At 44.4% G+C, this 27223-nt stretch overlaps 1 protein-coding gene across 16 annotated transcripts in view; it reads right to left on the reverse strand.

Moving 5' to 3' along the window:
- The window catches only part of TRERF1 (transcriptional regulating factor 1), a 200189-nt gene that overhangs the window by 86319 nt on the left and 86647 nt on the right, over positions 1-27223 (reverse strand). The window contains exon 1 of one of the 16 annotated variants that reach the window (XM_057555074.1): positions 10450-10536. The exons of the other annotated variants lie outside the window; for them this stretch is intronic. The gene's annotated coding sequence lies outside the window, so the exon portion shown is untranslated. Of the gene's footprint in view, positions 1-10449; positions 10537-27223 lie in introns of those variants that run through there. 16 annotated transcript variants of the gene reach the window in all.

The following is a 27223-nucleotide window of genomic DNA, read 5'->3' on the forward strand; positions in this document are numbered from 1 at the left end:
AAAGGCCTATCCCTAATTTTTAGGAGTCAATGTAGAATTATACATCTGAATAGCCACCCCATAGTAGACAGACAGCATCTTAAAGGCCACTCTGAAGGTTTGGTCAAAGTATCTCAAATAGGTCTGAAGAACTCACTTTGCTGAAAGTTTAAGAAAATCCCTTCAGCACCGTTCACACATTTCTGAAACAGATCTTATTTCTAGCCCATGGACTAATGGCTGGGAAAAATAAGGCTCCAAGTCCCCTCAATCCTGGAAGTCCCCAGCTTACGCTCTGAATGCAATTTACCAGCATCCGCCCCCCTCGGCCTCCTCCCCAAGCACGTCTCACCATGGGTAAATCTGGAGAATGCAGAGGAAGGAGGCAAGTTGGTAAGGTAAGCACTGGGGAGAAACACAAATTGGAAGTAAAGCCATCGAAGCAACATTGTCCTGTGTCATTTGAGGCTGTTCTATGCTTTTATCACAGAAAGCCTGAGTTGAACCAAATTAATGTGGGCCCTTTAAAGCCCTGGTCCCACTTGTCTTGTCCTGACTTCCTCTTAGGCTCAATCAGAACAGATTTGGACAGGAAGAGCCCCTCCTCTTAATCACTGTTCCCAGTGAGCAACACCTCTGCCCTGAGGCCAGCTGTTAGTGGCAGGAGGGGCTTACTGAGATTAGCAGCCATGTTTGTCCACATCACGTCCATACCCCTCATGACATTCACCCTCTGCCTCTGGATCACCCCAATGTGAGGTGGGTCCTGGAACACTCCTACCAGCCACATCCCAGGTCAATAACGTTGGGTCTCAGGCGGGGCTGCCTCTTCCCCAGGACCAACCTCCCACGCCCACTGCGGCTAAGCAGCTCCCGGAGAACTGTCCATGGTGACCTTGCCCTCCTTCTGCAGGACCTGAGGACCACGCTGGAACTCAGTCATATTCACATGTGCAGCCAGCCCATCCCTCAGGTGTGGTCAAATGAAGAAATAAAGGACACCCGGAAGCCCAAGGTTCAGGTAATTCTGGAAGCACACCACAGAGGCAAAAGGCTGATAAACTTTACTGTTTAAAACTTACCAGTTGCTTAAAAAAAAAAAAAAAAAAAAAAAAAAACTTACCAGTTGGATGGACTTCCCTGGTGGTGCAGTGGTTAAGAATCTGCCTGCCAATGCAGGGGACACGGGTTCGAGCCCTGGTCTAGGAAGATCCCACATGCCACAGAGCAACAAGCCCGCAACTACTGAAGCCCATGTGCCTAGAGCCTGTGCTCCACAACAAGAGAAGCCACAACAATGAGAAGCCCGCGCACCCACTCGCCGCAACTAGAGAAAAGCCCGCACGCAGCAATGAAGACCCAGTGCATCCAAAAATAAATAAAAATTTTAAAACATTTAATAATAAAACTTATCAGTTGGATGTGTAAACAAACAAAAAAGGCAAATGAAATGAAATGTCAACAAAATTTAAAAAACAATTTGTCATATGCATATTAATATCCTTAATATATAAAGAGAGCTTAAAATCAAGAAAATGATAAACATACAAAGAAAAAAAAAAGGGTTACAAGCAGTCCATGAAAGAAGAAATACAAATGGCATAAATATATGAAAAATCCTCAACCTCGGGAGAAATCAATAAAATCAACCTATTAAACTGGAAAAGATTTTTATATCATAGTGCAGTGTTGGTAAAAATGTGGAGGAAGCAAGCATGCTCATACACCGATGGTAAGTTGACTAATGTCTATCCAAACTTTGATGTGCAGGCATTTTGAGTCAGGGATCTATCCCACAGAATGTTCACATTATATACCCAAACATACATGCTCAAAGACACCCAGTATCAACAAGAGTGTGGAGAAACAAGCACATTCATCTATGGCTAGTGGGAATGCAAATTAGTGTCATATTTATGAAGAGAAATTTAGCAATATGCACCAGTAACACCTTAAAGTTTTACATATCCTTTGACCCAGAAATTCTACTTACAGAAATTCACCCTTAGGAGATCATAATACACCTAAAGATTTAGCTACAAAGATGCTCAAAAAAAAAAAAAAAAAGATGCTCATACGCTGTTTTTAATGGACAGGTAGAGGGGGGCAGGCAAAACATAAATTTGTAAAATGCCAAGACCGGGTAAATAGCAGATATAGAAATAGAGTGGAATTCAAGGAAGTGATTCCAAATTATGCCACGGTCTTCTGGCTAAAAAAACGGTAGATTGAAAACATGTGTTGATCTCCTTTTCCTTCTAAGGCTCCACTAAAATGATAGTAAAGGAATTTTTTAAATTATATAAACTTACAACATTGAAAAGAACAGAAAAGAGGCAATTAGCAACCCATTACAGGACAACAGCAAATGGACAAGAGGCATAACTGAGATATAGCAAGACAAATGCTCAGAGAAAGATGTGGACAAGAAGGGTGTGATCTGCTCTGTAAACTCCAGAGGGTGAGAGAAGCAAGGATGCCAGGCTGTGGGGAAGGGTGGGGAGTGAGGCTGAAAATGGGGACTAACTGGAAGTAAGAAAACAGAAGACTGACACTTACACACACCCTCTCTCATTCACTCCCTCTCTCCCACGCACATGAGCCTTGCAGGTAGGAGACTGCAGGTCCCCCCCTCAGATTAACTGAATGACAAACGGGCCACCCCGACTAGTAACCAGTTCCCCGAGGGTCACTCAGAAAAGCTCCCCAGCTGCTAACCACTAAGCCAGAAGGGGCAAAGGCACAGCTGCAGAATGAAGGGCCACTGGGTGCTGTAGGTCCCTGAGCAGAGGAGAGGAAGGGATTCAGAGCCCAGCGTAGGGTCTGACCTCCAGGCCACTCTGAGTCCCAGGTAAAGCCAGACTAGCAGCGCCGCCAGAGGCATGTGCTCTCCCAACCCACACATCCGCGTGGACAGTCCCTTCTGCCCTCAGCCTCCCCCCTTCCCTCGAGCTCTGCCAGAGAGTTGGGAATGGAGAATTTGTTTCCAAAGAAGTCAAATGTGCGTAACTAGCCATCCTTTTCCTGAAAAAGTCAAGAGATGGTCTAAACCAGGTGTGACATCTTTGAAAGAAGAGGCCCAGTGAGGTACAGGGTGAGGTGTAATGTAGGGGCTGAGCCCAAGGAAGCTTTGCTCACTCTGAATTTTCCTGGGATTTCTACACAGAGAGAACAACAGCTCAGAAAACAGGCGATCCATGACTGGATTCTCTCAGATGGTCAAGGTGAAGCTCACAGCAGACCCCCCTTACCTCCTTGGGCTGCAGGTGATACTGAAAAGGGAGCGAGACCTCATGGGGTGGGGGTGGGGGGCAGGAGCATCCCTCCTCAGCCTGGTAGGCAGGTGACAGTCCCAACTCCCCACTGGGTGGGACAGTCCCATCTAAAGGCAAGGAGACAGCTCTCGCTCCTTTTCTAGGCCTCCCTCTCCATGACTGTGAACTTGACCTCTGTATATGTGCTCAAAGGGCTCTCACTTTACTTAGGGCCTGAGGAAGCCCTTTCCACTGGTTTTTAAAGACAGTCAATATTTACTTGCCTGTCACAGTGTCTACTTTCTAAGAATTCCAGAAGGCTGTGTTCTGGCCTTTAAGATCCAGGTCATTCTGGAAAAATACTTCCAGTTGGGTAAGAAGAGGATACTCCATGGAGCCCCTGGCTCAGTGATGCCACGGAGCACTTGGCACACCTTTGTGCCAACCTGAGAGCAAAGGACAGGAAACTGGTCTGCTTTTATGGATCTGGACCTCTGTCGTGCTTCCAACAAAGACATACACATAGAAAGAGAGCATCCCTGATGTTCCAGGGACTGTTGGAAGGCAAATGAACCAATCCTTGCCCCCAAGGAGATCCTAGTAAGAGATGGGTTTGGAGGTTCACATAAAAGTCAGGTGTGCGAGTGGCAAAATGAACCGAGCTCTCACAGCTCAGCACAGAAGCGTGCACTCATCACTTAGGGGCTTGTTCCTTAATAGTAATCCATCGTTCGTTGGCTGGTGCTAACTCAGATGGGTCCTGACTCAAATCATCAGCAAAGGAAAATGTGTCAATTTCCACAAGCTTATTTCACGTCTTGCTTTTATCACCCTTGGGGTCCATATAAACTGGGGAGCGAGGTTCAGGCAATATTTTGGGGTGCTCGTGACTGCAGTCAAGGTTTAAGGTCTTACTTACATGAGTAAGTTATCATCCTCCTCCTGAGAAGTGAATGGGGCGCCCGAGGGGATGTTTTCCGAAGGTCCTGTAACGTGGTTCTGTCAAGCACCCAACTCCTTCCCTGCTGCCGCTCACTTGGCCTGACACAAACCTGCAGCAGTCACGTCAGAGCCAGCAGCCACCCTCCACCCTGTGGAGCTAGATAAAGGTTCTTCTCGCCCGAGAACGGACCTGGGTCCCTGGGCAAGGATGCAGGGTTCCCACCACTGTTAAGTAAAAGTACATCCCCATTCCAACTGGCACAAGGGATGGAAAAAAAATCACAAGATCCAAAGGGGGCCCTGCTACTGACTTTAGCCTCCATGGGAGGAAAATATAGGAGCCTCCAAGGGCCACATGGGCCCCTCCAGTGCTTACTTAACGTGAGGAGGAAATTGCCCCACAGACACCCACCAACGGATGCAGAGACACGGAGGCCAAGGGCAGTGACGAATCCCAACGGCCACATCCGACCACCTCCTGGCCATAAGGAAATGCAAAATTTCAAGGATACAGCAAAGATATTTTTTCTTTGGGGTTGGTAGTCCTAGATGGGCTTTCAGCTGGGACCACTAAAATGACAAACAAAACAAAACAACTATACAGACACATGTAGCTCAAAGAGATTTGTGTGTGTGCGTGTGCGTGTGTGTGTGTGCGTGAGCTCAAAGGGGTGCACACACACACACATATGAACGTGTGTGTGATACACAAGCCAAGAAGCCCCGGAAGGCATAAATGTGGAAATCTAAAAATAAAACGAAGAAAACTTCGGGAAAGCAAGTGGAACCCAACGATTTGAAGGTGCTTGAGTCATGGGGGGTTACAGCAAGCCTCAGACAGACAGCCCAGGAGACCTGCTGGCAGCAACCACTAACACACTCATTCCTTCCAGGATGGTGATCTCAGCAACTTCCACCATTACTACCCCCTTTCAACTTTGAAAGCAAGTCAAGTCCCAACTCTAATGTTCTCAACAATTATATTATCTAACGATATTATACAGGCCCATCTCATGCATCAAATCTCATTTCAAAAAGAATTGCTTGGATGGGCCAAGTCATGGTGATGTCTTGACCCGGTTAGAAAAAAACGTCTCTTTGGGAATGAATCCTGTGCAGCAAATCCTCTATCTAGGCCCAAGCATTTAGAGTGGTCACTCTCTGTGCTAAAAATCGCTGGCTCTGCGCTGGCAGCAGGACAGATCTGAGACAGGCCGGTGAAGAAGGTCATGGCCCTGATAATGGCCTCAACTCCCTCACAGGAAAAGAGATTAAACCCTGAGACCCCACCCAGATAAGGGCCACCACACACCACAGGCCCAGCGGCACTGGAACCAAAAAGGTAAAATGGGAGGGCAGGAGTGCTCCCTATGATATCTCAAAGCTGTGAGTGATCGATCCGGCCGTGGTAGCTGCACGGCATCAAGACACCCCTGAGTGACACATCGTGGGGTACAGGAATGGGCACTGGGGTTCCAGCCTGATAGAAGTCAGCGAGATGCTTCCACCTCTGGAGTCCTAACATCCATAATGATGTGAATCTGACTTATTAGTGTCGGGACTGACCTTGCTGGATTGTTACCAGGCTACATGGCTCACAGGCCACGGAAATGACTACAACTGCTGTGCCTTCTGCATAGCCAAGCCAAGCATTTATGGGATCAGTTGGGAGGATTAAAAGCAGAGAGGACAGGATTGGGCAGGGTGGGGAGGGGGTGGGCACCAGGATTCAGAACTCTTGGCTCACTTGGAAGTGGGAGCCCAGAGCCCAGAAGCCCTGCTCCCAAGTGCTGGGGCCAGCACCAAGTAGATACTCCTTGATTCTACCAGGAGCTCGAGGAAGGGCAGCCAGCCCCCTGCTCACAAGTCACGGGCATGGGGAACAACAATAATAACAGCCAACAACTCAATAGCATTTACAGTATACCAGGCACTCCTAGGTGCTTTACAGGTACTGACTCAATTCTCACCACAGCTCTACTGTGTACATATTATTTTGTTCATTTTACAGATGAGAAAACTGAGGCACTAAGAGTTTAAGCAAGCAGATTTGAACCCAGGAAATGTGGTTCCAGAGCCTGTGCTCACCAGGGATAGCCAGGGTCTGTGCTTCCACACAGTTCTGGATTAAACAGTCAACATGAGTGTGCACGGGGAATGACATTTATCGAATGCCGGCAAGCGTGAGCGCAATCTTGAGGCACTTTCACGTGCTTGAACCCTGGGATTCTCTCTCCTCCACTCTCCTCCCCAACTTCCCTGCAAGCCTGGTTACCACCTGATCCAACTCCAACTCAACCATCACTTCCTCAAGGAAACTCTAGCTCCCTCTCCACTAGGTTATTCGTTGACAAGACTCCCTCTACTAAATCTTTTATCGCTGTCTATGGCTCCACATTATTTGGTTGTCTGTTTACTTAATAAAGGCTTCTCTCCCTGGCTAGACTCTAAGCCAATGCTGTCCAGTAGAACTTTCTGGAATAGTGGAAGTATTTAATATTTGTGCTGTCCAATGTGGTAGCCATAGCCATGTGTGGCTGTTGAGCACTTGAAATCTGGTTGAGGGTTGAGATCCCTGCTTCCTGGACCAGCATCATCATCATCACCTGGCAGCTAAGAAGAAGTGCAGACACTTTGCTGCACAGCAGAAACTAACACAACATTGTAAGGCAACTATACTCCAATAAAACTTAATAAAAAAATTTTTCCACTCCCCCCACTCCGCCCCGAAAAAAGAAGTACAGTCTCAGGCCCCACCCCAGACCTCCTGAATCAGAATCTGCCCTTTAACAAGATCCCCAGGTGATTCATGTGCACGTGAAAGTCTGAGAGGCCCTGCTCTAGAGTACTAGAGGGAGAGCGAGGAGTTGCATTTAAACCAGCCAGCTTCCATTTTTTTGATCAAAGGCATCTGACTCACTGTTATGGGTGAGTGGCAGGCCCCTCAACGATAACCAAATGACCAAAAGCAGCAAGAGCCACAGATCAGAGACCTGGCCTCTACTGAGCACCATGGGGAAAGGAGCGTCACCGTACGGCACCGATACAGGAAAGAGGGAAGAAACTGGGGGGTGGGGGGCAGGGGAACCAGTCCTCTGACAAGACTGGGATTCTGTGAGGCAATGAGAAAAACTGATCTGGGCCACAGGGATGTGAACAGAGGGTGCAGCCATGCACACACGTGTGCACACATGCACATGCACAGAGGTGTGGAATTCAAAATGGTGCTGAAGGGGGATCAGTCTTTGAGCTACTACCAGAAGCTCAGTGTCCTAAGTTAAATGCATCTATTCATTAAAATGGAATTTACAAAGAAATTAGCAAGCTCTACCATTAACCTCTGAAAAGCAGCTGTCTTGCTTCTGAGAATCATGGGCTGGAAACTGGAGCAAAGGTAGATCCACAATGGTGCTACCTTGCCTCTTCCCTCCCTATGCTCCATTCCCGCCGAGCAGGACTTCAGACGGCTTCCCCTGAATCCAACCTGCAGTGTTGCACACAGACTTTGGTGGTGATCAGCCACGTTGCTGGAATGGGACCTACAAGATGCCCTTCCACACCATAACACGCTTGTACTGAACACCATTCACACGTAGGAAACTCCTAGGAGCATCTGTTTTTTTTGTGGTGATGATTCAACATACATTTGTTTTTATTTTTATTTGTTCACAGCTGGTCTATGCCCAACGGCTGGCTGGATAACCCTCCAGCCGTTCCTAACCCCTCTTGCCCTCCTCCACTACCAAGGCTGGAAAAGCTTCCTAATCCCTTCGCAGCCTCCCTTGCAGCTTGAGGCGACCACATCTTACTCCCAGAACTGACAAGACAAGAAGCCAAAACACGAAGGAGGGCAAAGCAGAGAAACTGAAAAAACTCCTGTCCTTGACGTCATTGTTGAACTGCCAGATCGACACCAGACAACCACTGTGTTCACCCCAACTTCTTGTTTCATGAGAGGATGTGTTACTCAGACCACGATTCATTTGCTTTTCGGTTACTCACAGCCAAAAGCATGCCTGTGGTCTTTTCCTATCCCCAACTCCTCTCCCCCCCATATGCTTCACCTCTTTGCCCACTTATTATTTCCATCTAGTTTTTGCACCAGCCTCCAGACTTCTCCATTTTCCCTTATTCTTTTCCTATTCACATCCTCCACTCCCAGCCCATAATATAACAGGCTCAGATGCCCAACCCCCATTTTTTTTTTTTTTTAAATTTATTTATGGCTGTGTTGGGTCTTCGTTTCTGTGTGAGGGCTTTCTCTAGTTGTGGCAAGTGGGGTCCACTCTTCATCGCGGTGCGTGGGCCTCTCATTATCGCGGCCTCTCTTGTTGCGGAGCACAGGCTCCAGACGCGCAGGCTCAGTAATTGTGGCTCACGGGCCTAGCTGCTCCGCGGCATGTGGGATCTTCCCAGACCAGGGCTCGAACCCGTGTCCCCTACATTGGCAGGCAGACTCTCAACCACTGCGCCACCAGGGAAGCCCCAACCCCCATTTTTGAAAGGTCAAGTCTGAATGTCTAGTCGTTGGTCCTCAGGCAGCAACCTCTTCTGATCTCTGGCAACTTTAGCCTAGCTACAGATTTTACCCAAAGCTGAAAGAACAATGAGCAAATTCCATTATTATGTTTCTTTACTTCTTGGATTACTGTTATGAGCTAATAAAAGTACGTAAGGATATTTCTCAAGTGCATTTATCTTGAACAAATCTTGAATTTCATAGCAGGTACGCAGACTCAGCCAGCTCATCCAGGCTGACACACCAACTAAGACAGAAGGCCTTGAATAAGGAACATCTGACAGCAGATGTGTAAACAGAAACACAATTTATGAACTAGCCCAGTGCTCTTCCTAACACAGACTGATGTAATCTGGATACTACTTGGCTGGGCCCTGCAGCCTCCCTCCAGCACTTATTTGGATATGTGATTAGGAAAAATATATTTTAATTTTGATTAAGCTTAAGATTTCCATCTTTCAGTTTACCACTTAATACACATTCAAACCGACATGTTTTCTGCAACTATGGACATGCCTCAGCCTCCTTCAGGTGGTGAAGTGCTGAAAGGCAGGAACCGGGTCCAAATGGCACTGTGTCCTTCCACGCTGCACCCACCCGGGGCCAGGTCTGATCCCATCCCCCAAAACAACAGCAACCAAGTCAAAATTAGAAATTATATGGCAGTTGCCAGTCACAACCGAACAGCCATTTCTTACCTGTACATGCTACAGAAATGAGTCACATTTTCAGGGCTCCCTCATCTCAAGAATGATTCACAATTTTTTGTGACTCAGACACACCACCCCATTCCTGCTCTAGTTCATAAGGAGTGTGGAGTGAAAGCTTCAAGAGATGGACAAGTACCCCAAGAGTAACCTGGGTGGGGGCAGGCAGGCAGACCAGAGAGGGATGGGGGTTCACCAGTACCATCACACAAGGTTGAGCATATTCTCCAACTGCAATGCTTGATTTGCCCAAACAGGAATCTTGCTGCCACATTCAGATCTATTCATCAGCACGCAGACTGATCTATTTGTTCTTTTACAGCTGGTATTTTCCCCCTTCCTTAGCTTTGTTTCTTCTTCACATACCACACAAAAAGCTTCAGAAGGGTCACCTTTCCCCAACCATGAATATGAGCAAGAAAGAAAACTCTCTTATCAGATCACATTAAATTAACATTCTGAAGATTCTTCTGAAATGATCAATTTCTTTTTGGAACTTTCTCTGACGAGTACATCACTCTGTCATAACATAGCCAGCTGACTGGTGTTTAAAGCAGAATCTTTATGCACTGAGCACTTGACTATGGGTGCTGGGAAGTTGCTCAGAACTGATCACCCCAAGGCCCCTGCGGGTTCTAAGGTGCTGAGGGCCCATGGGCGGTGATTGGCTCCCAAGCAGTGCCCCGCTTGTGTGCAGGAGTGAGCCCAGCCCAGTGGCTTCCCATCACATCCTTCCAGATTTGGCTACGGGACTTTCATGACCCCAAATCATTTACCAGCAGAGCAGGGGGTGGAAAGAGCAAGAGGCTTTATAGATAGAAAGCTCTGGGTATGAACCCAGCTTTGTGTGACCCCAGGCATCTTACTTAACTTCTCCAAGCCTCATTTTCTCATCTGTAAGTTAACACCTGCCCTGCAGGGCTGTTTTAAGAAACACAAAGAGTGCGGGAAGTTTCTGGCCCAGCGGGGATGCTCAACACTTGTCGATTACCAATAATCCTCGTCCTTATCACCATAGTGAGGATACTCCAGAAGCACACTCACTCACCTATGTGATGCAGAATCACTTAAGTACAGGTACTGCCTGGTCCGTGTGTGTAGCCAGTCAGGGTTCTCATTCTCTGGCATGTCCGTGGGTCTGCCTTAGATTCTAAGGCCCCAGGGATGGGAGCGGAGTGAGGGCAGGGCAAGGTCTGGATAACGTAGCAGAAGAAGGCACGTTCCCTTTGGAGATGAGGTGCCTGTTATTTTTCTGGGAGATGTGGTTTACGATCACAATTCAGTGGGTTAGCCAGCTATCTGAACGATGCAGAGGCCCCAGATCTAACCCTGACTCAGCTGCTTCTTCCAAAGCCATGGAGCCCACACCCCTTCCACAGCCAGCTGTTTGATGAAGAAAATGATCACCAGTCACGAAGAGCAAGTTACCACAACCGACTGGCACTACCAGAAGCAAATTAAAAATCTGTTCCTCAATCCATCTTGGACGTAATGGGGATAGGAGTTTCAACTCTATTTGTAGGAAGGATGGCATTGAAGTGTTCAGTATCAATTCATATGCCAACACCCCTCTTTCCTGCAACCCCAGGCTTTCGTAATTATTAGTGGAACCATCTGCTCAGCCAAATGAAATGTGCAATCTCCTGTACATATAATTAGTGAAGTCATTTTAATTAATTAAACAAATTAATTAATTGCAAGGAGAGTGCAACCATATCCTAGGAACTGCATCCAACTCATTTATTCTGCATGCGTCTAGTGGGCTCCTACTGAGGGCAGAGCCCCACACTCACGCTCTGAGAAGATGAAGATGCTCCTGGCATCTTCACCATCAGTAGAAATGGAACCCAATATGTAGTCGCCGATGACCACCTATTCTGCTTAGGGTGACCAATTCATCCTGGTTTTACCGGGATTGTCTTGGAGTCAAAGTTCAGGTCGGGAGAACCCCGCTGATCCCAAACAAACCAGGTCATCCTTGCTTCTACTTGACCTGAGTCCAAGTTCATCACTAGACACTTCACTTACCACTGGAAAGGCGATGGCTAATATTGGGCCTCCTGCAACATGGCCCCCTGCCACAGCAGACACTGCTGATCGATTAACGAGCTCTTATTTGCTCCCAGACTGAGCCAGCTCCAAAGCCATCTTACCTTTGCTCCATGCAGCCACTATTAATCACCCTGAATAGGAGGGTCAGAAAATTAATTTTCCATCTATGCCCTAGAATCATAGAAGCTCTAGGCTAGCAAAGACTTTCGAAGTCTAGTAATCACTCATCCAGAGCTTAAATCCCCTCTAGAGTATCCTCCACAAGTAACCAGCCAGCCTCTCCTTATATACTTCTAATGATGCGGAACTCACTATTTCTTAAAGCAACTCTTCCTATCTTCAATAGTTTTGGCTGTCAAACTCCTTCTTTAAATTACTAAAGTGTCTCTCTTATCAGTCTCTTTTTGGGGACCACATTATGGTGCTTCAAATAATGAAACACAGTTACTAAATTCCTCCCAAGTCTTCCCTTTTCCAGGCCCAATTTCTTTATATGTAACACACATGACTTGGTTTAAAGTTGGAGTGCTGTCCCAGTCTTACAACAACCCATCTAAGTGCCTCTTGGGGTGCGGTACCCAAGGATGCCCCCCATGCCAGTTACCTTGCTCCTGGCAGATTCTCTACTCTGCTATAGCATCTGGCAGCTCCACCAGGCACTGGCTCATACCAACACCCTGACGCCGTTTCTGAACATGCTACTGTTGAGCCACAGCTCCATCCATCTGCCACAGGACTTCCCGGGAGCTTAGCAGTCCCGCGATAGGAGAAACCCCATGAGATGGTAAGAAAATATCGTATAAATTACCGACTGCCAATTTCCCTGTTACAAACAACTTGCTCTAAAGGTTTGCTTAAAAGTAATTGTTCAGAGTCTTGACAGCATGTAGCCACAGAAACCATATTTTAAATGATGGTTAGACTCCCAGGCCAGCCCACAAAAGCCTTCTGAACTCATAATGTACCTGCAGCATAAAACTAACAGTGCTATTTTAACTACACGCAGCCACCATTTACATTATGGTTTCCACGGTAACACACTCTGCGCTCCATTTCAGAGAACCAGACACAAAGTAAACCTGGTGCTGCATTTACTCTAGGTTGTCCCTGTGGGTGGCGGGGTGGATGGGGGTGTTGACCTCAGGGGAGAAATGACCCTAGTTACTGGCCCCCCCAGCTCCGTTCAGACCCACAGGTCCTTTAAAGTATGTGGTCCTAAAGGTCCAACGGCCTACACACATGAAGGCCTGTCAGGACCAGGTGAGCTGTGAGGCTGCTGCCCGGAGGCCATCGGGAAGGAGGCCAGTGATCATGGTTATGGGGTTTGGTTGTGTTTGTGGTGCTGGTGCTTTTCAACCATCTCCTGCAGACACAAGAACGGGGATGGTTCTCAAAATCAGAAATTTAAAACTAGCAAAGTCACTAATTATCGTGTCCCTCTCTAAGTCCTTAAGAGGGATAGTTACAAGTTGGTGTTTACGGCGATTGGAGGGGAGGGAGAAGAAGATGCATTGACACCGAATGGACAGCAGTGGGGATGCCGAGCAGAGCTTCTGAGTGTCTCAGTTCTTCTTTGTGGAAGTTCCACACCCTTCCTTCTTTCCACCTTGACCAACCAGGCCACCCTCCCTCCCTGCCCCCCGGCGACCCCGAGAGCTGCTTCTCTTCTGAGGAGACTATGGAACAATCAGGAAGGTCGTGGCCATGTCTCCGGGGCATCCACCTGAAACAGGAGCAGCTGCACCCACCTGGAGGAGGGCAGGTGTTTGCATGGACAGAGCTGCGCCTGGACCTGGAGACCCCACCACCCACTAGTGCCCTGGACTTGTTAACTACAGAGGCCAACCTCCTCCAGCCTCAGCTTCCTCATCTCTACACTGAGCACAATGCCCTCCTCGCAGGACTGTCGCGACTAATAAATGAAAGGCAATAATAACAACAACTGAACTATTTGGTAATAGGTCTTACCAGTACCGCTCTATATGCACTTGGATGAACTCATTTAAACTGTACCAGAACCCTATTATTTCACAAAGGAGGAAACTGAGGCCCAGACAGCGTGGGTTATTTGCCCCAAATTGGGCAGCTAATAAGCAGCAGGACCAGGATAATAGATAAAAAGCTGCTTTGAAACTCTGTCATGTTACCTAAACGGTGGTCATTCTTATCGTTAATGACCGGCATAGGGCCCTGCCTGAATGCTCAAGTCTGGATTTTCTACCACAGGGGACCTGAGTGCGTCCTGCCCTGAGCTCCCAAGGCTCAGCTGGTGTCTCCTCCAGCCCCAACTATGGACCTCACCCTGGCAGCCTCTCAGTAGTGCACGCTGTTCGCTAAACATTATAGCCCCCGTGCTGGTTCAAAGGCCTCCCCCCTCACCTGACCACCCTGTTTAAAACCGCGAAATGCACCTTACCCCCCTCGCTCCCTCTCACCTTCCTTATCTCATTTTTTCCCATAGCACTTATCACCTACTAACCTACTACATATCGTATTTATTTATTGCTGGTCTCCCCAATGAGACCATAGGTTCCAGGAGGGCAAGGAATTTGATCTCTTTTGTTCCATTCTTTACCCCCAACACTCAGAACAGTGCTAGACACATGGGCAGGCACTCGGTAAGTATCTGCTGAATGAATGACAAATTCATCTTTACTGACATAGCAAAAATGTCCATAACATCTTGTTAAGCAAAAGAGAGCAGGCCCCTAAATTTTATATAAAACGATCCCACCTCTGTAAATATATCACGTGTGTGTCTGAGCACATGTGTGAAGACACAGAAAAAAAATCTAGAAAGATACACATGAAAATGTTCATTGTGACTGTTTCTAAGGAGTAGGAGTAAAAACAGTTTTAACTTCCTTCCAAATGTTTTACAAAGACCATGCATTATTCCTATACGTTTCTAAACCTATTTATAGTTGAAAATGAACACACTTGTGCATGCTTGTGGGCAGACACACAGCAGAAGCATGCAACTGGTTATTAGCGACTGAAGCAGGAGGTCAGGACTGGTGGCAGCACAGAGCACCCGCCTCCCAGGTGGTGGGCCACACAGCATCCCCACTCATCCATCAGCAACGCCGAGAGAAATCACAGGATTAGGCCTATAGGGTCTGGCACTCAGCAGCCCTCCCCCTCAGAACTCCTCCCAGATCCAACCCCACTTTCCTGCCTCTCTGGAGCAGTGTCAGAATTGTTTAATCCTGTGATTATTTGTAAATTACACCCGAAGGTTCCGGAACATGTAAAGCAAATCTAAGACATCAAGTGAGGTATTTTGCAACAAAAAAACTCACTTCGCAGTGTAAAAAAAAAAAAAAAAAAGCCTCATTCTCTCATGCCTGTGTTAAAGAGGAAGTCGGGAGGACTGAATTCCACCCAAGCCCCTGGGCCTGGCTCGGGCACAGCCTCCGACGTGTTCTGCATACAGGGGCTCACAGGGCACCCACCCACGGACTCACACGTCCTCCGTCACCCACAAATCACCGAGGCACTGACCACAACGACACGTGCAAAGTGAGGGCCAGCTGTGGGCCCGGCGCAAGGCCAGGTGCTGTGAGGTGGAAGGGAAGGCAACCTAAGATGAGACATCTGCCTTCAAGGAAGGGCTAACACACGAGAAAGACGGAAGAAAACAATCACCCTTGATGGAGCAGCACTTACTAGCCCAGTAGTAAGACTTCTGAGAACAAAGAGGTAAGTGCGGGAAAGAAGGCTTCGGGGAAGAGGGCAGGCTACACCCAGGCCTCGCTGAGAGCCGGGACCGTGGTGCGCCCACAAGAGAGGGGCTGAGGGCCGAGGCCAGGCCGAGGCAGGTGGGCCTCAGTGCCCGCCACACGCCCTGCCGCCTCCCCTGCCCTACCTTCCAGGCAGAGCCTGCCGCTCTGAGCGCCGCATGTGTGCGGAGAGCCGCCCCCAGAGAGGGCACACGCTCCCCGAGCCAGATGAGTGTTACCTCGAAGTGACAGAAGCTTTCACAGCTCGGTTGATTTCAGGAGCCCAGTGGAGCCAGAGAGGAAGAGAAGGCAACACTTGCAACTGTGTCCTGAGCCAGGGACTCTGGTCAACCCACAGTGATTCAGAAAACGGTCTGAAAGGCCTCTAAGAGCAGAGATGCAGGCAAGTCTCATGGCTTAGCTTGAAAGAGCTGGGGTAGAAACAGCAGAGGTGGAAAGACAGAAAGGAAGGAGGAAAAAGGCCAAATCAAGGACCTCAAAAAGGGAAAAGAAATCAAGAGAGCTGGCCAGGGCAGGGAACGGAGCAAGTGGCATCTAAAGAGACCATCTGTCCTGGTTTGCCAAGGACGGAGGGGTGGCCCAGGACTCAGGACTTCCGGGACGAACACCAGGACAGCCCCAGGCAAACCGGGACGAGTTGGTCAGCCCAGTGGTAGCATGTCACTCGGGGATGCTGAGGGGTTGCTGACCCCTTGGTGCTCTCCCTCCCTCCTTCGTGGACCTGTCACTGCCCACTGGCACCCCCACGGCAATGGGAAGGATAAGGAGGTCAACATACGGACGTGACCATGTGCCTCTCCTCCTAGCTTGAGTCCTCTCATCTCAACCATGCAGACGTCTGAAAGGGTTCAGGCAGCAGAGAAAATTCTTTACTGTTGTTGTTAAAATAACACCTCGAATCACAGCCACTATCCTTTACTCAACTGTTTCTCAGGCATTGGGCTCACCAGCTGCCCAGCTGGGAGAGGACATGGCGCTCCGCCCTTAGGGAAGTGCCATATCTGTACATGGAAATCAGAAGCAGCAGAGGGGCTGTCACACCAGCTCCTGAACCCCTCCCTGTCCAGTCTCCATCCCCCTCTGCCCTCTCAGAGCGTCATTTCCCATCTGCCTCTCCCCAAGGCAGGTCCTGAGAGGGTAAAATCCACTCACTCGACAAGGACTTACTGAGCATTTACTGTGTGGCAGACACTGTTAGGGACCGTGGAGAACACAAAGAAGTTACGGTTCAGTGGTGGGGGGCAGGGTGGGGCTGGTGTAGAGAAGGGGAGAATCATTCAATAGTCAACACTTAGTCACACTGCCCTTAACAGACGCCAAGAACTGTACTGGAGGAATAGAGACAAGTAACCAGACAACTGCAAAACCATTCTAAGTACAATGATGGTGATGTGGGGGCACCTATCCCAGTTACTGAACCAAATACCAACCCACCTCACTTGAGCCTGGAGGTAAGTGCTATGGAGAAGGAAGGGAGGGAGGGAGGGCGGGGAGAGGGGGAGGGAGGGAGGGAGGGGGAGGAAGAAGGAAAAGAAAGGAAAGAAAGAAAAGAAAGGAAGGAAGGGAGGGAGGGAGGGGGAGGGAGGGGGAGGGAGGGGGAGGAAGAAGGAAAAGAAAGGAAAGAAAGAAGAGAAAGGAAGGAAGGGAGGGAGGGAGGGGGGAGGGAAGGAGGGAGGGAAGGGGGGAGGAAGAAGGAAAAGAAAGGAAAGAAAGAAAAGGAAGGAAGGGGGGAGGGAGGAAGGGAAGGGGGGAGGAAGAAAGGAAAGAAAGAAAAGGAAGGAAGGAAGGAAGGAGGGGAGAAAAGAAGGAAGGAAAAGAAAGGAAAAAAGAAGAAAGGAAGGAAGGAAGAAAGGAAGAGAGGGTGGGAAGACCAAGCACTGACCTGAAAGAGTGAACCAAATGATTCAGGAGATAAAACCCATACATAATACACAATTAGTGTACCACAGGATACAGGGCAAAGTGCTACCCTGGAATACAGACTTTCAGCACAAAGAGACACAGAGCTGGAGAACGTCCACGACTTCCCAAAAGAAGTGCAAGTAAAACCTGAGATGAAAAACTGATGAGGGAGAGTTTGCCAGGCAGGGAGAAGACAATAGGCACTTGTGATTTTTCCCCAAAAATGAAAAAGCAAGTGTATAGTCGTTACTCAAAATGTTTCAAAATGGCAAACCTACTCACAGGTCTTTGGTTTAAGTACGTGGGGACCTTGCCAATGGTGACTTTCACAAATGTTAAGTTACATTTAAGTGGAAAGACAGGCATCAAATCTAATTTCAGCCGTCCGGGCTAAGGAGGCAGGAGATCGAAACATACTTAATTTTGTAATGCAGATCCATGTGCATGCTCCTACACACGCACACAGCCCTTAGCCCCTCTCTATATGTCTATCCTCAAGTGATCCAAACTCCATCTTTCTGTTAGAAGAACTCCATAATTCAGGGAAAGGGAAACTGAATTATTAGGGACCATCTACAAATTAATAACTGGGAATCGACCACATTGTTGGTTTGCTGTAATGATATTCACACAGTATGAATAGAAAGGCCACGTGTGGTCTGATGGTGCACTGGTCGGTCAATAAGAAGTTAGCAACTATTGACTGACTGTCTATTTAATGAAGAGCCCTGAGTTGGTATTGGGTGGGGGGGCCGAGGAGGAGTCCGTGCACGGGATCAGTAGGAAGAAGGCAGGATACGGTGAAAACAAATGGAAGACTCATAAGACACTGAGCCTGGTCCTAGCTCCGCCACTGACAAGGCCCTGGGTGAGTTGATCCCACGGTGAACTTCACTTCCTCATCCACAAACATGTGCTACCTACCTACTTCTCATTTACTGAAGTGAGAAAACATAAGCCTGAGTGCTGGGAAAAGCAGAAGGCTATGTACAGTGCCTCTATAGTGTCATGGGATTTGGAGGTGCCTCCCCAGCTTCCTTACCCTACTTTCCCAACAGTCCCCTGAGTCCCCCAGGCAGTCATTCATCCCATCCCCTCCACACGGTGCTGGTTCAGGAAAGCACAGGATCTAAGTCGAGCCAACCAGGGGCAACTAGACTCAATTACAAGCCTTTGGCTGACCCATCAAGGAAGATTTTTCTCCCACTGGATGAGAACAGGAGCCTGGGCTGACATCTTGGGGGCAGAAGGGGAGGTCATGCCTGAGAAAGGAACCAGCAATGAAGGAGAGAAACTGTGTCTGAGGCACCTCATTCGAGCCTTTGATAAAGCCTCACCTGATGCCAGGATGGGTGCTCCATCACATAAGCCAATGCACTTTCTGTTTTTGCTTAAACCAGTTTGGATTGGCTTTCAGTTAATCTGTCACCTAACTGACATAAAATGAGAGAAAATATGGCGAATCAATGTTATAAACCTCTCTAGTCTCTCACCAAATCCATAAACTACCCAGGGATTCGCTTCCTACCTAGTGTCCTCTGTCCTCCTGAGGGGGTGAACACATTAAGGGGGTCACTCAAGGAACAAAAAGAAGAAAGGCAGTCATAAGCAGTTAAGTCTTCAGTGATTACTGGGCCTGCCTTTGTTGGCTTCCTGTCCTCCGAGACCAGTGAGGGTCTTAGTGATGGAAAAGATAGAAGGGGGAAAAAAACCCTCCATGATAAGCTGAAGAATCAGTTTCCATCTCAGCTCTACTTTTGCAGGTTTCTTCCAGATGTTTACTTATTCTCTTTCATGGTAACCACTGAAGAGCCCAGAGGAACAATACGGGTATCCCATTGATTTATTTTATATCTTAAAAAATTACACAGGGCCTGCAGTACTGAGCTCATGTTCAGATTAAGTTTGCTGGAAATCTAATTTGGGATGAGTAATTTAATTTGGCTACTACAATTAAAAGTGGCGCAGTATTTGTGTTTTAGAGGAAAACCGTATTAGATTCATATAATCTTATTAGGTGAATATCACATTTAGATCACATTATATCTGGAACAGACATATACTGGATTGATTTCTTTCATAAATCACTCGGAAGACCAAAAGAGACTAACCTTCTCCCCGCTCCCTGCCCACCCACCTGACATAGGTCAGAGCAGGTGGTAAATGTAAAAGAGGCCTCGTGGAGAACTCTGCTGCAAAGTCCTGGAATTCATGCACCCAAAACACCACCTACAACAAACTCTTGCATTTTGCGGTGGAGTAAACTGAGGCATTGATGGATAAGAGACTTGCACAGGGTCGCAGTCAGTGAGTGGCAGAGCTGGGACTACAGCTCAGCTCCCTGACCCCTAGTTTGGGTCCCTGCCACTCTACTACATGTGTTTTTAATAAGATCTAACACGAAAAACAGCCAGAGGTCCTCTGAGACTCCACTGCTACTCACTTAGCTAAAACCACGGAGTCGTCAGATACCATCTGACGTCTTCCTGCCTCTCCTAAGTATCCTGGGAAGATACAGAAGTAGGTCTCAGTATCTCCATGGGTGACTTAGACCAGCGCCCCAAAGCCTTCTTGTCAAGTCCATTTTCTTGATGACTGCTTTCAACCCCCTGACTCCCAGATAACTAAAATTCACATTAAGAACATTCAAACCATATGATGGGTCAGAAAAAAAAGAATCTGCGTTGCTTTTTTTAAATGGTATTAATCTCAGGAGTACTGCTAACTGGGCATATTCAGCGGGTGTGATATCACACATCAGGGTTCCAAGTATAGAGTTTAATCTAAAAAAATTAGGTTATGAAGCAAAATCGAGGCAAGGAGAAGTTAGATAAAAATATTTGTAACGTATGACAAGTTAACACATACTGCATAAAAATCTCTTATCAGTGACTGAAAAAAGATGGAACACTGCAAAATAAAAATGAAAAAGGATGCAAAGAGGCAATTCACATACTCACACACAAAGATTACCAATGGCCTCATGAAAAAATGTTCAAACCTATAACTAAGCAAAGCTTTCAAATTCAAACAATGCAATACTGTTCTCAAGAAATTGGCAAAAACCAAAACCCAATTATAATGCCCAGGACAGTCAAGGGTGCTCTGAAATAAGAATCCTCAAATACCACTGATGAGAGTGTAAATTAGTCCACATTTCTGAAGGCCCATCTGGTAAGATGTATCACCAGCCTTAACACTAAGCAAGGATCTTCCCTGAGGAAACGATCAGAGGAACATTCAAAGATTTATGTACAAGGGCAGTTATAGCAGCACTATTCATAATAACAAAAATCTAGAAAAACCTAACTGTACTATAATAGAAAAATGGCAAAATGAATTATGATATTATCAATACAAGGAATAATATGTAGACATTAAAACTTATGTTTTTGAAAAATTTAAAGACACAGGGAAACGCTCACAAAATGATGCTAAAATTCAACACCCTTAATAGGATAATTCCATTTTGTAAAGAAAATATATATCACATATTTTATATGCATTATAAATGCAATATATATTTATATATGTATAATATATACTTATATGCATTATAAATGCAAATTTATTGCACTATAAGTGCAATAAATGGTGGCATATTCAGCTAAATATCCAACAAATATTCACACTCCTTTTCAGAGTGTAGGGTTTTCACTGGAAAGTGGCTGTCCAGCCAGGGACTTCACTTCCCAGCATCCCTTGTATCTCCGTGGCACCATGTGACTATTCCCACCAATGGAGTACAGGCAGAAGTGATGTGCAGCACCTCCAGGCTAAGGTGGTTAGAAAGTGATGTGCCTTCTCCGTGCTTTCTTCCTCCATCTGCCAACTAGATGCAGAGGACCCCAAAGCCCTAGGGAATGAAAGAGCCATAAGATGGAATGAGCCTGGGCCTCTGAATCACTCATCGGAGGGCTGACCACCAATCAGGAGCACCTATGTTGGACGAGTCAAAAATAAGACTCTACTGTGTGAAGTTATAATTTGGAGTTTTAATTGTTTCTTCAGCAAGTGTTACTCTAAGTAATACACACATACAGAAAAATTACTGAAAGGTAAACTACCAAATTTAATCTGATGCACTGTACGACAAAGTATAAGGTAAATTATTTTCAAAAGTGCACTCTTTCCACCACAAACGTGTCTTATTTTATAACCAATAAAGATATTAAAAAATAGGGACTTCCCTGACGGTCCAGCAGTTAAGACTCCATGCTTCCACTGCAGGGGGCAAAGGTTCTATCCCTGGTCGGGGAACTAAGATCCTGCATGCCGTGAGGTGTGGCCCCCCCAAAAAAGAAATTAAAATAAAAAATCAAACTTTAGAGGGCAATGCTATGTAATGAAATCTCTCAATGAAGTACTGAATAAGGTTACAAAAATTAAAATGTAGAAAATTATAAAGACTCAAAGAAAAAAAATCTACATGTATAACATTTTAAAATCTACTAAAACAATTCCAGACAAATGATTGTTCAAAAATGATCCAAAGTTAAATGAAAACAAACTAGGAAATACTGCAATTTATACAATATATGAACTATCAGTAACCTTTAATATGTAAAGAGCACTTATGAAACAAGTGAGGGATACATACAATAACTGGGGGAAAAGATAAAAACACCTAGTCACAAAATAAAAAATACTAACATACACTTATAAAAAGACTTTCAAGCTCACTAATAATCAAATAAATGCAAATTAAGATCATCTTTATCCTTCTATCAGATTGGCAAACATTTAAAATATTGTGAATATTGCATTCAATGTGGCTGAAATTATGATGAAATGGAGGGAGTTCAAAATGGTATCATATTTTCAACAAATAGTTTGGCATGATAGAAAAAAAGCCTTTAAAAAAGACTTTGACCTTCTAAATATTTGTCAAAAGAAATAAACAAGTATGCAGAATTGCTTCAATGGGGATAAAAGATGAAACAACTTAGATACCCATCTGTAAATTACCTGTTAGATAAATAAATCATGGCATGTGTGTGTATATTCACATATTAGAATAATAGACAGACATAATTTTAAATTATGATGAATATCTAAATGTACTAAAGTACAACAGTGCCCACAATATAAAAAAGCAGGATACAAAACAATACAGATAGTATAATTTCTTAATTGCTTAAAAGTGTATATGTATAAGAACTTATGTTTTAAGTACATAAGGAAAAGTATAGAAGGATTTTTATCAAAATGTTGTTCTCTCCAAGGGGTGGGACTATGGGTGACTTTCATTTCCTTCTTTATACTTTTCTATATTTTATACGTTTTCAACTATGAAAATATATAAATTTTATTTTTATGTTTTATTATGAAAAATAATAATAAACATATACAAAAGTAGCAAGAATATATTTACCCATTGCCCAGCTCCTATTATCACACATGGCTGACTTTATTTCATCCATACCACTCTATGCCTCCTACCCCTGGATTATTTTAATGTAAATCCTGGATATGTCACATGTACATGAGACATAAGGACTTTTTATAGTTAACATACTCAAACTCTCCACTGTATTATTTTAGAGTAAATATCTGATATTTCATTTGCGAATAAATGCTTTAGCATGTATCTTTAAAACATACCCATAATAACAAATCACACTTAAAAATTAGCAATTTCTTAATATCAAATATCCAGTCAGTGCCCCAATTTCCCCAATTATCTTATAAATGCCTTTTTACAGTTGGTTTATTTAAATCAGGATCCAAACAAGATTTACATTTGCACCTGGTTGGTATGTCTTTTGTCTCTTTTAAAGTTTATTATACAGTGCCCCGCCATCCTTTTCCAGGCCATTTTATTTATTGAGAAACATATGGGTCATAGGCCCAAGAACTTCCTGATTGCATCCCCATGGTGTCTTTTACCAGGCTTCTCTATTCCCTGTATTTCATTTCAACTGAGATTTAGTTTTAGTGTCTAATCAACTTCAGGTTCTATTATATTTTTTATAAGACTATTTCAAATCAACTGTATTATTTTTATAAGCAGACAAAACAATAAAGCTTAAAAAAAATTTTAAGGAACTCAAAGAAACACCAGTCTTTCTAATTCATCCATTTTAGCAATTCATTAAAACGCAGTATCCAAAAGTTTTTTTGGAAGGCAGGCTAAACCAATGCTTTTTCACAGCAAGGATGCTCAGTGACTATTGATGGTCTGATTTATTTTCCAAACACGCTGCTTTTACAGTTTAAATCCATCTCCCCTTCTGCCTCAGTGCTGAAGTCCACCATCCTCTGAGCAACGGCACACCCTCCACTGGAAGCTTACATCATCCTATAATTGCAATTGTCTTCAATTTTCCTTTCTTTCTTTTTTTTTCTTTCAATGGAAGCACATAATTGAAAATTTGGAAATGAGAGAAAATGAAAGAAGGAACCACTCTTAATTTCACCCCTCTAACAGAGTCATTGTTACCTATACACTCTGTACCATCTTTATTAGGGATAATATTTTGTACCAAACTGTAATCCGTGAATACTGGTTTTAATAACCCTTCCATTAACATTAAATACATTTAAAATATCTGTAGCTTATGTTAAGGGTATAAAAAATAGCAATAATAAATATAGTGTGTCCATAGCCCAGCTTGAGGAAGAGAACTTTACTAATCCCCTACACAGCCTCTATGGCTTGCTCCCTCTTCCTAGCCTTGCCTCCCACCACTATCCTGAATCTTTGTCTATGCTCACTTGGTCTTATAGGTATTGCCACATGCACGCGGATGTCTAAAAACTATATCATTGGTTTTGCATGCATCTGAACCTTATGTAATTGGAACCACACTGCAGCTATTCTACAACTTGCTTTTTTACTTAACGTTATATTCCTGAGAGCCTTCTGTGTTGTCATAGCTGCTATGGTTCATTCATTTTAACAGCACAGCTAATATAGCTACATTCCACAGTAAGACTATGCCACAGTGTGTACTGCAATTTCTGCACATAAAATTATACTGTAAATATCTTGTCACAATGCTATGTATCTTCAAAATAATTATTCATTATAGTAGAGTATTATGCTGAGAGAAGAACTATTTAATTTTATAGTTACCCAGCTGTTGGACATTAATGGTATGTGTGTGTGTGTGTGAGTTTGCTTTGCAAATAATGCATCAGGGAAGCATCATTGTCTAAACAGCATATTAAATATTTTGTATTATTTCCTTCATGGAGGGATGTGGGAAGATGGTCCACAGAAGTGGTATTACTGGATCAAATGTATGAATGAATAACATGATTCTTTAATACATTGTAAAACTGTTTCATAATATTGTAATGACATCAGAATTGGGGATTATCAATAAAAACGGGTTCTTTTGCTAATATGTTAAAGTAGTACTTTACTGCTGTTTTAATCTACATATCTCTTATTACAAAATTGAACATTTGCCATACATTTGTTTAGTGTTATATTTAGTTATTCAAGTGCTCTACCAAGTTTTTAGTACCTTTCTTTTTAATTTGTTGAGCATTTCACATAACAAAGATTAATTCCATCATGTTACTGCAAATTTTTTCCCAGGCTATTGTTTCCCCACTGGTTTTTTACGTGAAGAAATCTTTGATTATCCTGTAACTTGATGGACTATTCTTTCCCTTTTTGAGTGTTTTTCTTTTGTTTCCAAGCAATATTCAATTCTACTGCTTTCCTATGCATCTACATTTTGCACTTAATTGTTTGATCTATCTGCAATTCATTTTGATGAAGTCAAATGATTTTTTCCAAATTGCTAGACATCAAAATTATTTATTGAATAATTTTCCTTTCCCCATTGATTTGCGATGCCTTCTTTATGATTTATTACATTATTTCTGCGAGAGTCTATTTCTGAACTGTCCTAGTTCACTTATCTACTTCCTCCTCTTCTGCCGGCCCCACAGTGTTTTAATTACAAAGGCTTCATAATGCATTTTAATATCTGGTAGGGCTACATATTTTAATATCCAATAGATCTAATTCCCTTCCCCCCAAAACCATTTTCATAATTCCCCTTGAGGTTCTCATCTACTTATTTTTCCAAACAGACTTAAAACCATCTGGTGAAATTTTTAAAAATCTTGATGGGACTTTGAGAGGAATGGCATTAGACTCATGAACTAATTCCAGAAGTATCCAAATCCTGAATTTTAATCTCACCATTTAGAAATAAGGTCTTTAGTTAATCTCTTTAACTCTTCTTGGTTTACAACTAAGCAATCTGTAGTTAATGATTATTTCATTCTTTTCTTTACAGTATTTATTCTCTAAAGTTACTATTTTTATAACTTTCTGCATTGGCTTTTTGCTTTGATCTCAGTCATATGCAATGATACGTTTATGAGGCTCCAATAAAGTATAATGCCAGTGGACTGTATGAACTCAATCTTCCTTATCAGGTTCAGGAATGGTCATTTTATATATTCCTTTTTAAGTGGTTTGTAGAAGTTAGAAGTTGAATTGATTGAACGCACTTTTGAAATTAATGAGATTATAACATATTTTCACTAAAACCATTTAAAATATTTCATTTGATTCATTATGTGAATCACATGAAAGTATATGTATATGAAGCCATTCCTACATTCCAGGAATATAACCCACTTGGGTATGGTGGAACATTCACATACTCTAGTGTTGAAATCTACTCACTAGAATTTTATCTAATATTTTTACATTCCTAAGCAAAACTGGTATAGAGCCTCCCTTTGGGGACTTGCCAGATTTGTTATCAGGGTCATGTTTGCTTGAAAGTAGGATCTGGAAGTTTTCCATCTTTTTTCTAAATCCTGGAACACTTTACATAACACAGGAATCACTGGTTCTTTGAAAGGTTAAAAAAAATTTTCAAAGGCCTTTTTATATTTTAAAATATGCCACCTGGCACCTATGTCCATGTGGACATTACCGTGTTTGTATACATGACACTGTAAGATATTGATCTCTAATGGAACGGGGAGTAGTTTTATTGTAATTTACTGCCTTTTCTTCCCCAGCTGAAAAGGGAGTAAATGTCCAAGATGATGAAGACCTAGGAAATAACCCATTTTCCCAGGCTTTGGTTCCAAGAGCCTCCTTTTTAGAGGCCCATCAAGGAAGCTATACAAGGTGGTCAGAGAATATTGAATGCTAAACCATACAAATTTCATTGAGGCTGACCAAGTTTGGCAACCACAACTTTACCACTGACATATGGAACTAAGAAACCTAAGATCTGAAAAGACAAGGGGATCACCAGTCTACCCCAGGTCACCTCTAGTTCTGTGGTAAAGGTATTCCAAATTTCTAGTCCACAGAACCATCTGTTCCAGCTATAGAACACTGCATCTCTTCCACAGCAATAAAAGCTTGTAACTCTAAGGCTTTCTCTGCTTACTGCAAGGCTCCTGGACCAAAGACCCTGCAAGCACTTCCAGGGGACCATAAATAAAAGATTTAGCATTGCTATGGGCTGAATGTTTGTCCTCACCCCCCCAAATTCATATGTTAAAGCCCTAGCCCCCAATCTGATGGTATTAGGAGGTGGGGCCTTTGGGAGTCAATTAAGTTAAAATGAGTCACAAGGGTGGAACCCCCATGATGGGATTAGTGTACTTATAAGATGAGGAAGAGACACCAGAGCTTCCTCTCTCCACAAAGAAGAGGTCATGTGAGCACACAAGATGGTGGACACCTACAAGCCAAGAGAAGAGGTCTCAGAATAAAACTTACCTTGCCAGCACCTTGATCTTGGACTTCCTAGCCTCTAGAACCGTGAGAAATAAATTTCTATTATTTAAGCCACCCAGTCTATGGTATTTTGTTATGGCAGCCCAAGCTAAGACAAGAGGGTTGTGGTAATGTCTGCCCAAAAGAACACTGAGCTGTAGCTACACAGACTGCGTAGCCTGTTGTAGAGTGAGATACACCTTAGGAGAAACAAGTGGTACGGAGTCTGAACCAATTACGATTGAGTGTCTACTAGAACATGCAAGGACGGTGCCGTATGAACATATGTGACAATATAAATAGCACTCAAACAGTGACACTGCCCAGGAGTGAGGCTGTGAACAGGGCAGTAACTGCAGATGTAAGTGTGCACAGAACAGTCTGCTCTTTCTTGACGAAGACACATTTCAGTT

Source organism: Balaenoptera acutorostrata, chromosome 10, assembly GCF_949987535.1.
Source record: "Balaenoptera acutorostrata chromosome 10, mBalAcu1.1, whole genome shotgun sequence".
Classification (NCBI taxonomy): domain Eukaryota; kingdom Metazoa; phylum Chordata; class Mammalia; order Artiodactyla; family Balaenopteridae; genus Balaenoptera; species Balaenoptera acutorostrata.